The sequence below is a fragment of the Protopterus annectens genome, chromosome 16.part0 (genome assembly GCF_019279795.1).
Source record: "Protopterus annectens isolate FY-2018-M chromosome 16.part0, PAN1.0, whole genome shotgun sequence".
NCBI classification, from domain to species: Eukaryota; Metazoa; Chordata; order Ceratodontiformes; family Protopteridae; genus Protopterus; species Protopterus annectens.
In genome coordinates, this window is record NC_056750.1 from 792,820,964 (window position 1) to 792,839,128 (window position 18,165).

The window sequence follows — 18,165 nt, forward strand, 5'->3', positions numbered from 1 at the left end:
ATCACAAGGCTTTCTTTAGTTATGTTAGGAACCTGGGTGGGAATTCCCAGATATGCTCAGAATTAGTCCAAAATGACAGAAAATACACCGAGCCCACAGACATTGCCAACATCCTAGCTGACAGGTTCAGTACAAACTTCTCCCCCCCCCCATCAAAAGGGCAAATATCTATCCCAACAGAGTGCTGCCCCTGACATCTCAGATACTCAGGTAAGAGCCGCCCTCTCCAAAGCAAAAACACAGCATCAATGGGACCAGATGGTGTCCCGGCTGCGCCCTACATGAACTCCAAGAAGAGCTAAACCCAAACATAAAACTACTGTTCAATCTTAGCCTTACTACAGGATATGTACCCAAAGAGTGGCGTACAGCAACAGTGGTCCCTCTCCACAAAGGTGGTGCCTCAACGGATCCTGGAAACTATCGCCCCATAAGCCTGACTAGCTTGGTCTGCAAAGCTATGGAAAGGATCATCATGGACCTCATAAATAAAGATATTGGGGACCTACAGACACTGGATCCTACCCAGTTTGGTTTTGTTAAGGGCAGATCCTGCCTCTTAAACCTGGTCGATTTCTTTGAAACAGTCACCAAGGCCATTGACGAGGGGAAGGTGGTCCACACAGCCTACCTGGACCTTGCAAAAGCCTTCGATACAATACCCCACTCGGGCATTATAGATAAGCTCACCAGCTTAAATATAAACCCCTATGTCACTAGATGGGTTGCAAACTGGCTCAAGGACAGAACCCACATGGTTAGAATTGCTGGAGCCATGTCAGACTCCAAATCAGTTACAAGTGGCGTCCCACAAGGCTCAGTCCTGGGACCTCTCTTGTTCAGTATATATTTCTCAGCGGTACAGGCCAACACGGAAGGACTGTGGCTGACCAAGTTCGCAGATGACTGCAAACTGGGCGCCATAATCAACTCTCCAGCCGACACAAGCATCCTCCAAAAGGGCCTCATAGAAACAGACAACTGGTGCCAGAGCCATGGCCTCAAGCTAAACACCAAAAGTGTATAGTCATCCCTTTGGCAAAAACAAAGTGCCCACAAATTACCACATAGGTGGTAATCCATTAAGTACAGAAGAAGTCATTAGGGACCTGGGGACCCAAGTTGATAGCAATCTCTCATTTGACAACCACGTGGCCAAAGAGGTTAGAAAAACATTTTATATAGCCCACCTAATCATGAAGGGATTCACATCTAGATCAGGGGAGGTCATCGTGCCTCTTTACTCATCCCTCATCAGGCCCATAATTGAGTACAATGCCCATTTTGGGATGTACCTTACCAGACACCTGCAGCAACTGGAAAGACCCCAAAAGTACCTAACCAAGAGGATCAAAGGGCTCAAACAGATGCCATATGCTGCCCGGTTAAAGAAACTCCAGCTCTACTCAGTGGCATACCGCCTGCTCAGAGGCGATCTGTGCCTGACGATAAAGCCATGTCCAACTCAGAATTAATGGACATGCGGCACCTCAGAAAATCCAAATCCCATCGAGCTACGCTCGAGAGACTTGAACCTCAGCACTGAAATAAATAGGACATGCTGGAGGGACAGATTCATAACCCAGAGGCTCCCTTCACTCTGGAATAAAATCCCAGTCCAGGTTAGGCAGAGTCCCACATTGACTCTCTTCAAGAGGAATCTTGATGAGTGGATGGGAGATCGTAGGTTTACCCCGGCTATCACTTCTGTGTCACTGTTAGACAGAGGCACAGTATACTAACCTCAAAAAAAGGCATAGCAAAATTAATTTAAAATGGGTGGCGAAAGCCAAACACACTCTGGCTAGGCTTATAAATGCCCTAGGGCAGATAGCCTAGTATGAACCTATGAACAATATACGGATTTATGTTCAGATTTAAAGGCCTATCAATAATGCCAGCATGGGGAATCGTGTCAAAGGCCTTGGCCAAGTCTAGATATGCTGTATGCACTGCATTGAAATCAATGAGGTTAAAGAGGCAGGATCTTCTTCAGACTAAGCCAAACTGATGAGGGTCAAAGGATATGAGATTTTCAAAGTCCAGATTAATGCGGTCTGGGATAAAGCTTTGCAATGGTTTTACAATGTATATTCTCCAGGTTTCAGGGATGTAAGCAGTAGAGAGGCATTAATTAAAAAAAATGAGGTTTAAGTAGGGGTTCAGCTTAAGTGTGCTATTAAGGTGCTTTCCTGTATATTCTTTTGCAGCACTTGTAAAGAAGCAAGGAAAATAAATTATGCTGTACTCGTCTACATACTTAAGAATGTATGTGGTACCATTTTGTTAATATTCAATGTAGAGAGCAGCATTAACACCAATCACTCGGAAACTTTGGCTGATTAATCTGTTGAAACTGACAGAACTGAGAATCTCCATATTCTCTGAAGTTGTGTTTCAAATGTGGTCAGTGATCTGTTTCAAAAGTTTTGGAAGGTACATCTGCCCATAATATCCGAGATGTACTTGTCTTAACGTATCGGATTCTTATAGTGTAGATCACTGATAATACTAACGGTTTCTTCAATGATCCCTAGAACTTGTTTGGCCTTTGTTGTTTGTGAAATTTGGCGTATCTGGGTCCTCAGGCTGTTTTTGGCCTCTGGAAAGTCAATAGCTCTACATCTACAACTGTTATGTGTGACACCACAGGGAGGTCTTTTGTGAGCTAGGACAGTCTTTAGCCCATTTGATCTGCCTTAGCTCGGTTACTTCTGTGACTGCAGATCCCACTGATTCTTGCAAGGATTATGCCTTATATCAGTCAGTTTGCAAAACTATTTACCTGGATGCACTATAGCGGACTTGGTGCAATGAGGTATTGGATATATATATACATATATATATATATATATATATATATATATATATATATATTTGTTTTCCAGTTATCTGTAGCTCCCCTATTTTTTCTCAGTCAAGGAAACGGCTGTTTACTTGTGCGCCTGGCTGATAATTAATTCTGAGGGAACCAGTCTGCTGATAACATCTTGGGACAATCTTTGCAGTAATTGAGCCTTTTTTGCAGTCTCTACATCAAGCTGATTTAAGAGGCTGTTTCCTTTTTTCCTTACTTCCTTTTTATTCATAGCTGAAGCGGCTTGACTAGACTTTGAAAAAGACTAACATTTCCTGCAAACAATGACATTTTTGATAATTCACCTTGACTATAGATATATATTTCTTTTGCTCTCCATCAACAGCTAACATATCTTATTATTTGACTTTTATTAATAAGCATCAGCTTTGGATTCTGTCTTTTAAACACCTACAAATAGCAGTATAGAATTTCCACCAAATATGACATGAAACTAGTTTATTACGCATCAATTTTACTTACAGTTAACTATGTCTACAGGCATCACTTATATGATTACATTTTGTTTTACTCTGGTCTGTTTTAAGCTCAATATTATATACACAGCTCTTTTGATAAATTGATTCTCCTATTTGCTGCTTTTCAATTATTATGGATGCATTGTTAATCATACTGACTTTTAATTAAACCCCTGCTTTATTTGAACTTCCTTTGTATTTGGTGTTGCCTGCAAGTCAATATTAGCTGTTAGTAGACTTAATTTTCAGTGTATCATTTTCTGCCTACATACTGATCTAACTTATTAGTGTGTAACTTTTTAGCAGTATCTAATCACCCTGTTTGTTCTAAACTCAAATGCTTGATAACAGAGTGCTAGTTGATGTTCCATTTATTTGGTGGGTATGTTAGTTTAATTAATTGGTTCCAGGGTGGCCAGCACCAATTTGTGATTACAGTTCTCTTACACAAGTTTACTACACTGATTTTAAACCAAGAAAGCTATAAAGTAAAATGTAAATATAAAACCAAAACTTACAACTGAAAATATGATATAAAAGATAAGTAGTACCAAACCAAATAATACCAATAAAATTAATAAAAAACACTAATTATAAATATACACGGATTAAAGACAAAATAAATACTAATATACAGTACAAAGTGCATTTAGGTACACAACTAAACTGTTAAATTAAACAAAAAATAGTATAATTCATTAAAGTCACAGAAAATAAATTAAACTAATCAATATTAAGCAATAAAACAGGCTCAAAAAGTAATACAAAACAAAAGCAGTGTAAATGCATGAACAAATGATAAACTTAAAAGAAATTATTGCCTAATAATTTTACCAAAAGCCATACTTCTACAGAGGTAACCTCAATCATTTAATATCATCAATAACATACAGTATCTGCTGTTAAAACCACACAGCAGTGGTTATTTACCTGCTGGCCAGCTTTGCTTCCATTTTCCTGCCTCCTGCTTGTAAGCCTTCATTAAGCTATCAGCGGGAACAGATCTGAAAGTCTTCCCCTCTTGAATGTATTTGGTTTATGACATGAACCTCCTTTCAGCCCTCTGCTTGATCAACTTCGAGTGATGTAACTTTGGTACTGGAAGGTGTTCTTGGGTGGGAGTAGAAAGGGCATGAGTGTTACTCAACCAGTTCCTCAGTAAGGGTTAGTGGTGCCTCTTCAGGGTGAAATTCTGCCATGAACAAAATCTATCTTGTTGACAATGAATACCTAGAAAGCCAGTTTAAGAATTATCATGGCCCTGCCTTGTCAATGATATTCAATTTCAGGTCAAGCCATAACAAAAGTTGGAATTGTATCCTAACTTGTTTGAGATGGCCTTTGTTACAATGATTTGGTTGGGTAAGAATTTTAGACCTCATCTGGCTATGGGCATTACACCATGTCTTCTTGTCATCCAGTGTGATATTAGTCTGGAGAGGAGGACTGCAATCTGTTTTAGATCCAGCTTTGAAAATGATCAGATTAAAAAATGAGGACCATGAGAAAAATTGAGGTTTCTTCTTATACACTTACACTATCCATCAGCTTTTGCAACCCAGATTATGGTGGGTCTCGCATTTCCTAAGGAGTTTTCCTCTGCTGAACATTTTGCATATTCTAAACAGTGTGTCCTTTATTAGGGTCACCATTGTGAATTTGAAGGCTGATCCATTTTTTTTGGTCGACCACTGGATCATCTCTTGCCAGAGGGCAAACAGTGGAAAATATGATGTGGGTTCATTATTTCTACTGTATAACCTCTGTCCCATAACTGGTGCTCTAGCTGACCTTGCTTAACTTTGTGCTCATCCCGCATGTGTAGCTCCTGGATAATGGTCAATAGCTTCACATTTGATGCACAGGCAAGCACAGAGTACAGATGGAGGAAGAGAATAAACTTGTTCTAGACACTTACTACTGAGTTCACCACTTGGACAACTCCAATAAAAAAGACAATTTGTTTTGGTCACGAGACATCTTTGTTGCATGTAATCATCAAATAATTTTTGGTGTCAGACTTGGACGAATGATCAGAATGTGGAGGGTAGCAATAGTTAGTGCTGAAAATCATATGAGAGGTAACTGGGATTGGGCATTAATGATGAAACTTGTTTGTAATGAAAGTTTCAGTACTGACATTGAGTTGTGTGTGTGTGTATATATAAATTAGGGTTTCAATAAGAGCTAGGGAAGGGAATACATTTGTTTGAAGCTTGTGTGCTTTTGTTAGTGCCGTAATGTGTCCATTTCAGGTAGGCGGCACATGAGTAAGGTAGTACACTAAGGTCTGTGCCTTGTAATTGAATAAGGAGCCATGGGCCAACTCACTTGCATGGTTATGATGAGCGTTTGAGTACAACTCCATCTTCTGGGCAAGTATGAATCATGCTGTCAATGTAGTGTGGAATTGGATTTCCAAGCATCTCATTATGAGCAGCAGAGGTTAGGGCCTTCTCTGGATTTCCACCATAATTTTTACTGCCACTTTGGATCACTACTGAAAAACATAAGTCCAGTGTGATATATACCGGCTCAATAAAAAAAACAAACTTTTATGAGGTCACCACCATTTTCCATCCATTCATTCTGTCTCATGGTGTGAAGAAACTAAAGTTAAGCATATTACAATGCCTCTGTCTAACCCCATACATTTCACCTGCACTGTTGTAATTTTAGATTACAAAAAAAAAAAAAAAACAGATATTCCCATCTGCTGCTGGCTGAAGAACCTCAGACAAACTAATTTGTTCTACTGCAGAAAATATATTAATGTAAATGAAAGATGACAAGTCTGCCTGACTTGAGCATTGGTCAGTCTAGTGGAAAATGCTGTCAGTTTTCACACATTCAAAAATATGGCTATTTACATTTTTCAAAAATATGCCTATTTACATTTTTAGTTCCTGTTTGCATGTTAACTGTGCGTATTTCTAATCCTTTGAAAGTTTCAGGTGGAGTCTGAGGAGAAATGAAGGGAATGACAAATATCATATGCCTATTTTATCTTGTTATGGCAACTAAGACCGCCATTGTGGAATGCCAATCCATGTTAAATAATTTTTATGAGAAAGAGGCTTACTCATGATGTGCTGTAGCTAGAAATTTGTAAATGTTTGTTTATTCTAAGTCAGTGTCAAGAACTGAGAGCAAGGAAGGGAAATTACTAGTAATACATTCTGAAGGACCCTAGTTTTCCCATTGTAAAATCTTCGACAGAACATTAGTTCAGGTCACTTTTGCAAAAGAGGCCCTAGCATCTGTGTGTATGTGTACATCTGCATGGAGTAAATTATATTAGTGCTTTCTATGAGGCAGTGGCTACTGTAGTTATCCATACTCTAATTTGGTAAAATTATTTAGCTAAATGAGAATTTGGTCAGCAACTTAAAAAAATATCTTTCAAAAATAAAACAGCAGTTATATCACCGAACCACATACTCTCTTACAAGAATGAACCTAATCCTCCGGGCTTAATTTGGTATACATTACAAAACAAATAAATGCAAAAGCCTACTAAATTCTGCTGCTTCCACCTACTGGGCTGCAGTTAATACTGCACGCCAAATGTGATATAACATGACAAACTTGTTCAAATAACCCTGTGTGTAAATGCTCTGTCTTCATATATCTCACCTTTCAGACATGATATGAAGTTTGTCACACTGTAGCCATCAAGAAACCTGTGTAGAAGAACAAAGCAGCAGTATATGTAAAGTTAATTGTAAATAACTTGTTATACTGTGCTTATCAGTTACAAATACTAATGCAATTAAATACACTGTGTTTCACAATTTCTGGCCTTAGCTTTGATTGTGTATTACATATTTTCTTCACATATACATTTGTTACAGGAAAGCTAAGTTGTGCCGTAAGTAACAACTTTCTTTTTCTGTTTGTTTTGTTTTTAAAAGTAAACATGCTTACAGTGTTCCTTTCCACTTGAGCAAACATTCTTTTTTTCACATCTACTTGCGAATGTGCATCAGTCTTTAGATTTTCTGTTCCATCCATCAGTACAGACACTTTTTTTCAGAAAGAGACAAATACATCTCATGCACTTTATTATTTAGTTGTTTTATTTTTATCTATTTGTTCATTGTTGACTGAGTTAGTCCCACTAGGCTATAGGCCTCTTCTCATATGACATCCAAGGTGTGTGTATCTATCTATATATATATATATATATATATATATATATATATATATATATATATATATATATATATATATATATATGTGTGTGTATCTATATATATATATATATATATATATATATATATATATATATATATATATACATATGCATAGGCACACATTTGTGCTAACAGTTTTGCTTCTACATTCACCAAAATGCCGCTATCAAAGTGTATTACCTCAGCACATATCTTAATTTTCAGCATGTCAGATGCACTAAAGTAGAGGAAGGGGCATTAGGGTTAAATCTGCATAACCATTTATCACAGTTATAATGATCCTGTAATACAGACTGTGTCTGTGATTATAGCATCACCACACTGCTGTCACCCATTCAAATGTTCCCTTCAGCACTACTATGGTGACACACCATACAGCATCAGACATGAATTCTGCTGACTAAGGACAAATGTGTTAATAGCATGTCAATATTTAAAATGTTTAATTAATGTCAATACAAAACAACCAGGTAACACATTTAAACTGAGATGTGTTACTAAGCAACGTCAGTAATAAAACACTTGTAAAGAGTAGCTTACGACTGTGTTGGACTATGGGCATTTAAGCAATAACCCACGGCTGGGTGTGGGAAATGCTGGACTTACCCATGATTGGCTTGGTTTGATCATGAGTGTGAAGCCTGAGTGACCAAACAAAGCCAACCGTGGGTAAATCCAGCATTACCAACACCCAGACGTGGGTTATTGCTATTATACAATGGTGTTAGTTTTGTGTTGTTATGTTTGTGTTGTTATTTAGGTTTTTGTTTGCTTTAGTTTGTATTCTTCCACTTTTTGTGAGATAAAACAGCCCACACTTCATGTTTACTGTTTGTCTTTTAATTTAAATACAAGTTATTAATTTTTTCAAGAGGTCTTAGTAAATAATTATATAAGTAAATATTTTCAAAGCTTTTGGTATGTTTTTAGAATTGACAGGGAGAACATACTGTAACTGGTTTTTCATTTCGTGCAGTTATTTACATACTTTTCCTTACTGACTGTGTATGAAGTTACAGTAAGTATTTAAACTGTATTTTTTAAAGTGTTAGTTTTTATGAAAAGCCAGAGTTAGGGACATATACAGGTTGACAGTCCATGGTAATATGTTTTCCTGTAATGCTTTTAAGTTAGTTTTGCATAGCAATAAAAATTATGAAGCCGAGTAGTTACTGTGTTTGCTGTATGACAGGAATGTGAATGTGTATTGTGGATGCTGGTACAGTGTTTTAAGCAGAGCAGTTACAGTGTGCTTCTTGTATGTGTGTGAGGTGTTTTATAAACTTATTTTCCTTTTATTAAGGTAATTTTTATTTTTTAATGGTGAAATACACTTTGCAGTTGGACCGGTGTTTGATTTTGTATTGTATCTGCCGATAAGGTGTTTTTCGCTGGGGTGTCTTCATTAGAAGTCCCCGCAACATGATATGTTAGCATCCAGACTTCTTCTTTCGGTTATGTTCGATTTACAATGTGCACGCTGGTTGGATCAGCGAATCAGCATGCACGTTTCTCGGCTTTGCCGAGTTTCCATTGTATAATTCTCAATATGTTACACCACATATACAAAATGGCATAAATTTACAATATTTAACCCAGACCAAATACTTTTGCTAAGAGGATTAATACACCAACTGAATAATTGTAACAAACTGCTTCTGCCTTGGGATGCATATCCCCATGTAATCATATTGATATACTATATTTTACAATAATATTTGTAAAGGGGAGGGCTGGTAGTTCCATGTCTAAAAGGCAACTCATTTGTGATTAACACTCATAAGACCAACACAAAGTTCCGAATACTCGCCTACCCCTGCTACTTAAATATACTAACTGCATAATGACTCACCTACCCCTGCTACTTAAATATACCAACTACATAATGACACGCCTACCACTGCTACTTAAATATACTAACTGCATAATGAGTCACCTAGCCCTGCTACTTAAATATACTAACTGTATAAGGACTCGCCTAACCCTGCTGCTTAAATATACTAACTGCATAATGACACGCCTACCACTGCTACTTAAATATACTAACTGCATAATGAGTCACCTAACCCTGCTACTTAAATATACTAATTGCATAATGACTCACCTACCCCTGCTACTTAAATATACTAACTACATAATGACTCCGCTATCCTTGCTACTTAAATATACTAACTACATAATGACACGCCTACCACTGCTACTTAAATATACTAACTGCATAATGACTCACCTAGCCCTGCTACTTAAATATACTAACTGTATAAGGACTCGCCTACCCCTGCTACTTAAATATACTAACTGCATAATGACACTGCTACTTAAATATACTAACTGCATAATGAGACACCTAGCCCTGCTACTTAGATATACTAATTGCATAATGACTCACCTACCCCTGCTACTTAAATATACTAACTACATAATGACTCACTGGATCTATATTATACTATCGAAAAGATAGGTCAGCGAACAGCACTTACATCGAAAATGACATTCAGTGAATTCGCTCTTGGGGGGGGGGGGCTACACTACACACACACACCTCTAATTATACATACCAACTCCGAGATCGCACTACAGTGAGGAAAGGGCAAATTTTCCCATCTTCTCTGTACTGCGATCTCACTATGAACAGTTCACTGAACCGCATTTTCGATGCAAGTGCCATTCACTGACCTGTTTTCATCGATAGTATAATATAGACCCTGACTCACCTACCCTGCTACTTAAATATACTAACTGCATAATGACTCACCTACCCCTGCTACTTAAATATACTAACTGCATAAAGGCTGTATTTTGGGGTAGGAGAACTCCCAAGATACCCCTTTCTTTTTTAAACTATTTTATTAAATTATCACTTAAGACATAGGCAAACATACATCAACAGAAAAGAAAACAAACCATATTAACATTTTTCCATTAACAGATATCACACATCAGTTTTCTTTCTTTCTTTGTAATCATCACCAGTCCAGCGTTACATAAATTGCAGAATTCCAACCTTCCCTTATACCTCACTCCTCCTCCAGAACATTTTTCTGCATGTGTTCCCACAATTTCCATACATTTCTATGCAATTTGTACCTTTCCTTTTCAAAAGATTCTGCTTCCAGTTCTTTTATCTCTTTTATAATATTCAAGACTTCAAATACAGTTGGCTTAGACTTGGATTTCCATTTTCTATTAATTTCTTTTTTTAGCATCCATCAAAATTAAACTTAATAAGGTCTAACTGTCTAGCCATTTCTGATCCTGTGCCCATAGTCAAAAACATCATATCCTTAGTTGCAGCCATTTGCTCACCCAATATTTCTGACAGAGCACTCTGTACAGAATGTTTAAAATCTGCCAACGTATTACACTCCCAGAATACATGTTCCCAGTTGCCTCTTCTTTCCCCATCACATCTCCAACATTTGCTATCTACCTCAGGAAAACTTCTTTTAAGTCTGCCAGCAGCATAAAAGTACCTATACAAACACTTCCAAAGCAAAGATCCAAAACCTTCTTTAATTTGTTGCATACTTGACAGCCTTATATATGTCCTCCCACTATTCTCTTGCAAATTGCTTTTCCAGTCCCTCTTCCCAATCGTTTCTAACCTCTTCTGATTATTTTAGTTATCATGCATCATTTTATATGACTTACTAATTATCCTCTTTTTAACCCCAGTTTATGATGTAGATTTGACTAAAACCCCCAACAGAGCTTTTAATATACCCTATCCCTTTCTCTTTGCCTATACCCTGATATTAATCCCTGGAAGGGAAGGCAGTCTATCCTCTAGTCTAGCGTCAACACATACTATCTTTTCCCTCTCTAGTTATTTGCTCCCAAAGCCTTGGTTCCTTTTGCCATGTAAATTGCATCCCCCTCTTGCCTATTCTCTGTACCCCTACTTGCAGTTATCACTAGTAGCAAAATCTCCTCTCTCTCTGTTCTCTGGCTGGCTTTGTTTTCAGAATACTCTGATTGGTTATTATTTTCCTTTAGGATCTGCGCACAAGATAACCACTTTCTTTATTTCTCGAATTTCCCCCTGCTTTATCCTCACCCCTTTCAATTTTGAATTACAAACTTAACTGTGTAGCTCTAAAATGTCCATTCAAATTAAGTAATTCTAAAACACCTTGTTCTATTGGAAGGATCAACTATATCCCACTTAACTCTTTCCCTTCCAGAAAAAATCCTTTTAACTCTTTACTAATTATTGTCCACAACTTCCCCTCTGGTTGGTAAGAATATGCCTGACCCATATATGAAATTAGAGGGACAAAAAACATTTTCACTGTTTGTATCTCACTATACATATCCATAAACAAGAGCTTCCAGTTTCTCAGTTTTTATATTATCTTTTGTTTAGTCTCTTCCCAAATCTCCTTCACTGCCATACCAGACACGTTTTTAATCCATACTCCTAAATATTTCATTTTATCGTATCCCCATAAATATTGCTGAACCAATCCACGTGTCTGCACATAATTTAGTGCTATAGCCTTTATTACATTTTCATTAAGATGGATGGCCTCATGGACGGCACAGTGGTGCAGCGGTAACATTGTTTCCTCACAGCAAAAGGTTCTATGGTTTGATTCTCGGCTGGGGTGCCTTCTGTGGGGAGTCTGTATGTCCTCCCTGCATTCGTGTGGGTTTTCTCCAGGAGTTCTGGTTTCTTCCCACATTAGAAAAAGTACAGTTGTGTACACTTACCATAAATGTAGATGTTTGAGTGTATTCACTGTTGTAGTCATTACATTTGGGTATTCTGCTGGCATGGTTGCCCTCAGTCGGCCTAAATTCCAAAGTCTTGGGTCCTGCACTGGTTGCTGTCTTCTCTTCCATGACATCAGGTCGTCAGGGGTATAAAACATGCAGCCGACGCCATTTTCTTTAGTTTTTCTTGCCCCCGATGTCAGGTGCCCCCCAAAAGGTAGCAAAAATATATATGTATATATATATATACATGCATCAATATAAACTTTACCTTCATCTACAAGCAAATACACCACATAGGCTGTAGAAGATAGAGAAGGAAAGATAAACTCCAGAATGACAGGGGGATGGCGGGAGGGTAACCTGGACTGCAACAGTGAATACACTCAAATATCTACATTTATGGTAAGTGTACACAACTGTACTATGTTCTTCGTGTTTTACTGTTGCAGTCATTACATTTGGGTAGAATCCCAAAGCTATGGTTGGGAGGCTGGAGCTAAACAGCATTAGGTGCGGCTATAAGGCCCTGCAGCACTGCAGTGGCAAAGCCTGCCCTGGACTTAGAGTAGAGAGGCAAATGATAATAACGGTGTGAACAGAACTTCAAGTAGCAGCCTCTAGAATGTCTTTTGTTGGTACTCCTCTGAGAAAGATTGCTGAAGTAGCTGCAGCTCTGGTGGAATGAGACCTAATGCCCTTGGGCACAGGTTTACCATGGTGTAAGTAGCAGAAACAGATGCAGTGGCTTATCCACTTTGAAAATGTCTGCTTTGTAATAGCCTTTCCTTCTGATCCTGCAGCATATGACACTAGTAATTGCTCAGTTTTTCTTAGAGCTTTAGTCCTGCTCAAGTAGAATCTTAGCTGTCTGTGTACGTCCAAGGAATGCAGAATTCTCTCCCCCTTGTTCTGCATATTTGGATAAAAGGTTGGCAGATGAACTGTTTGGTTAAGAGCCACACTGGAAACCACCTTAGGCATAAAAGTAGGATTTGTCCTCAGAGACACCCTGTCTGGGTAAAACATGATAAAAGGCTCTACAGCCATGAGGGCCTGTAGCTCTGATACTCTTCTTGCTGAAGTAATTGCTAGTAGCAGAGCTGTTTTCCATGTTAAGAACTTTATATCAGCGGTAGCAGCTGGTTCAAATGGATGCAGGGTGAGCTTTTTCAACACATAATTTAGGTCCCATGCAGGCAATGGTGATCTTCTAGGAGGCTTTAAATTGTTGGCTCCTCTAAGATACTGCTTTAGTAAAGTATGAGAAAAAATTGGTGGCTCTGTACTGTAATGAGCCGAAATGGCAGAGGCATGGATTTTAATTGATGAGAAAGACAGGCCTTTGTCAAGCATCTCAGTTACGTATTGTAATAGCTGAGGAATATTTTGTTCTGCTGTATCAGTTCTTCGTGCTTGATTCCAAGCACAGAATCTCTTCCATTTGTCAGCTTAAGATTTTCTAGTACTAGGCCTTCTGGCTTCCAAAATGACATCCATCACAGCTTTACTGAGAGATGTTGTTTGTATAACTCCATGATCAGCCATGCTGCCAGGTTCAGTGTCTGTAGTTGATTGTGCAGGATCTGATTGTTTTGCTGGGACAGTAGTTGAGGTCTTTGAGGTAAGGTCCAAACTGAGTATTGAGACAAGTTCCTTAGGATTGGGTACCAGTGTTGGCGGGGCCAGTCCAGGGCAATTAGTATCATCTCTGGTTTCTCTTGTCTGACTTTTAGGAGGACCTTGGAGAGAAGAGGCAGAGGAAGAAAGTTGTAAACTGATAGGATTTTCCAACTGAAGGATAGGGTGTCCACTTTCCATGCTTGTCTGTGATAAGTCCTTGTGCAGAATCTTTTCAATTGATAATTTTGAGGAGAGGCAAATAGATCTATGTCTGGGATCCCCCATTTCTGTTATCATGCTGACGTCTTGTGGATTTAGTTTCCACTCGTAAGGATCCATAATTTTTCTGCTTAAATCATCTGCCAGTGTATTTTGTTTTCCTGGCAGGAATTGAGCTTGAAGATGTATTTAGTAGGTCAAAGCTGTGTGCCACAGTGCCATGGCTAATCTGCAAAGGGGGGTATGAGTGTGTGCCCCCTTGCTTGTTTATATACCACATGACTGTGGTATTGTCCGTCTTTATCAGTAGTTGTCCTGGATGAAGCAAGTCCTTGAAGGCTGTTAGGGCATGTTGAACAGCTAGCATCTCTTTCTGGTTGATATGTAGATGCATTTGTTTTGGGGTCCAAAAAAGAATGCATCTTCCTGCCATGTGGGCCCCCCAGGCATAATCCGATGTGTCTGTTGTTAAGGTTTGGCTGGCGGGGGGAGAGTGAAGGCCCGTCACGTTTTGGTGACATGCCTTTGTCCACCATAGAAACTCCTGTTGTAGGCAGGGAATAAGAGGAATCATTGCTTCTAGACTGTGAGAATATTGACTCCATAAACTTTTTAGGTACCATTGAAGTTTCCTGACATGCAGTCTTGCATATGGAATCAGTAGGATGCAGGATGCCATGAAGCCCTGAGCCTGCAGAATTTGTCTTGCAGATAACTGGGTTTTTGTCGCCATCAGTTTGAAGTAAGTAGTCACTTGCCTTTGTCTGGCGTGAGGTAAGCCATCTGATCAGTTGTATTCAAGCTTGCACCCAGGAATGTTATCTTTTGAGAGGGTACCAATTGTAATTTCTTTTCATTTATTGTGTACCCTAGGCATGTTAGAAGCCTTTTCACAAATGCCAGGTGTCGAAGAAGAGTGTCCTTGTTCCCTGCTTGAATGAGACAGTCGTCCAAGTAAGGATATATTTGTCTACTTTTTTGTCTGTAAAATGCAATTACTGGTGCCATGCACTTTGTAAAGATCCTGGGCGCAGTAGATAAGCCAAAGGGCAATGCAGAGAATTGGTAATGCATTAAACCAGCCTTGAATCTGAGGTATCTTCTGCACGACTGTCTTATTGGGACATGCAGGTATGCCTCTTTTAGGTCTTAAGTCACCAGCCAAACATTCTTGCCCAGCATGGGCAGAAGCTGCTGCAAAGTCAGCATTTTGAATTTTGGAATGTCCAGGTATGTGTTCAAAATTGATAAATCCAGAATTGGCTGCCAGGCCTTGTCCTTTCTGGGTACCAAGTACAGTCTTAAGTAAAAATCTTGTCCTTTTTCCTGTTCTGGTACTGTTTGAATGGCCCCCATATCCATGAGGGACGTAACCTGTTTCTGTGCCTCTGCCCATTGATTTTTTGGCAGATCTGGCCAACCATTTGCCACTGGCAGAGTGTGGAAATGAAATCTGTATCCCTGCGATACGATGTTTAGTACCCTATTGTTCTGGGTTATTAACTGGCAATTTTGATTAAAACGTGCTATTTTTCCCCCTATGGGTGCTGCCAAAAGATAACTGCTTGGTGTAGGCAGAGGGAAGTAATTGGGATTGCTTTCTGTAGGTTTGCGCTTCATCTCCTCCAGATTTGGAGGTAGAAGTGCCCTATTGCTTTGACCTGCATGAATCTTGCACCTGGTATCTGGAACCCTTAGGGCATCTGGATTTGCCCCTTTGAGCTCTGTCTGACACAGGAAAGGACAAGTGTTTTGTAGGCCAGTGTCTACTGAATCTTGGTGGCTGCACTTGTAAGAAGTCTTTAACAGTTTGCATAGACTTAGCTTTATCTTCCATTTTCTTTAAAACCTCTTCTGCCTTAATACCAAACAGAGAATCATGCTGTAAAGGTGAATCTAGCAATTTAGCTTTAACATGATCAGGCAAATTCTGTTCCTTTAACCAGGCATGCCTCCTAATCACAGATCCAGTAACTGCTGCCCTGCAGGAGGCCTCTAAGGAATCAAAACCACATTGCAAAGTATGCGTTCCAACGTATTCAGCTGCATGCAAAGATTCCTGCAATTCTTTATTTTCTGCACATTCTGAAATCAACATAATTTTCTGTTTCAGCAATCCCATAACATGTTGTTGGTACTTAAGCATATGAAATTGACAGTTTAAGGCCCTGATTGCCAAGGTTGCAGATGTATAAACCTTTTTTCCCCTTCTGTCCAGTGCCCTTGAATCTCTGTCAGAGGGGGTAGGATTTTTTTGCTGTTGAGGCCTTAACTCCCTTTGGACCCTGTGAAATAGTTTCAGGATCAGCAGCAGGGTTTCTAAATAAAAATTTATGTGAGTCAGGGACCCTGTAATATCTGTCAGGCTTACTGGGAGCAGGACGTAAGGAGTCAGGGGTCAAGCTTGACTCCGAAAACATATCATCCACAATGTCTAAAATGGGGAATGGCTAAAGGCCTGTGCTGAGGAAGAAGAAGGAAATCCCTGAGCCTTTTTTTGATTCTGAGAAGTCTTGACTCTCCCAGTGAAAATGCTCCCTCAAAGCATGCAAGGTTTCTCCAAATGAATAATCCTCAGGAGGAGATGCAGATGGAATAGACTCCTCAGCATCAGAATCCTCAGAGGGAGTTATAGATAATTCCTGATCAGAAGAAATATAAATCTGATCTGAAAAGATTTATAATCAGTGTCTTGCCTAGGCCTCTTATCAGGAGGGGGATGGGTACCCCTGATCAAGGTAATAAGGTCTTCAGCCATTTTGATTATCTGTTTTTTAGGCATAGAGGCCTGTGCACATGACTCATACGTCGTTTTTTTTAGTTTTAGAAGTTACATTTGTCTTTGGTTTTGCAACTTTCGTTGGTTTGATATACAAATGTTGTGGTCTGAATACACCCTAAGAAGCCGGTGCCTGCTCAGCAGCTCTGGACCCATCCGAGGGAGATCAATCTGTCGGTCCAATACCTTGTGTATCTTGCGGCATGCCGGACTCCACATGGGTGTCGGTAGAGGCCTGTGACTCGAAGGTAGTGGGTATCAGGGGCTGTGAAAGCACCTCACTGAGTACCAGGGAACCTGCGACTGGCTTAGGAGAAGCTTCGTCATCGGTTTTGGATCTCGACTGCCTTTCTCTGTCCTTTTCTTTGCGTTTTTGATGTACTCTAAGTCGGGTTACTATCCGACAACATTTCTGGGTAGTTAAATCTGTTTCCAAAATACTTTGATGCAAAAATATTAACTTTTTCTGACATCGGTAAAAAGTTTCCCCAACAGGGTACTTAGCTTTAGTGAAGACTTCAGTTCTGAAACTCAAACGCAAATATTTCAGTAGTCGGATGACCGGCACTTGCAAAATGTTTCTGCTTTGGGCACCGCGCGGCAAGAAAGACTAAAGAAAATGGCGTCGGCTGCATGTTTTATACCCCTGACGACCTGACGTCATGGAAATGAAGACCGCAACTGACGCAGGACCCAAGACTTTGGAATTCAGGCTGACTGAAGGCAACCTGCCAGCAGATTACCCAAATGTAATGACTGCAACAGTGAAACACGAAGAACATCATGCGTCTGGAGTGTTTCTCCCCAGGCCTCCGCTGAAAATTGGCTTTGTTCCAAGTCAGACTTTCCTGGTTAACAAATGTTAAATAAATAAATAATTTTACATTCCAAAAAGACTTAATACTGTCCCAAACTGTTCCACAACAATGAGATGTTCTTTTCTGAATTAATAATGTACAAACTAATATCATCTGCAAATAAAACCAGTTGTTCTCGATTACCACACCAATTATATCCTTGGATTTTTGAATCCCCTATTTTCTTTACCAATGGATCTAAATATAAAGCAAATAAAGGGGAAAGAGAACACCACTGCCTTGTTCCTCTGTTCAAGCAGAACTTGTCAGAGAGGAACCCTCCCACTTTAATTCTTGCCTCTGATCCTTCATATATCTTCCTAATTAACTTATAGTATCAGGGAATGCAAATGCTTCCATTGCCCTACTCCTGAACTCCCAGCTTACTCTGACAAATGCTTTCTTTGCATCAAGACCAGCCAACAACAGCAGTATTTTC

General features: G+C 39.3%; 1 protein-coding gene across 1 annotated transcript in view; it reads right to left on the reverse strand.

Moving 5' to 3' along the window:
* The window catches only part of LOC122790655 (exonuclease mut-7 homolog), a gene marked incomplete in the record, with an annotated part of 2,442,473 nt that overhangs the window by 458,871 nt on the left and 1,965,437 nt on the right, over positions 1-18,165 (reverse strand).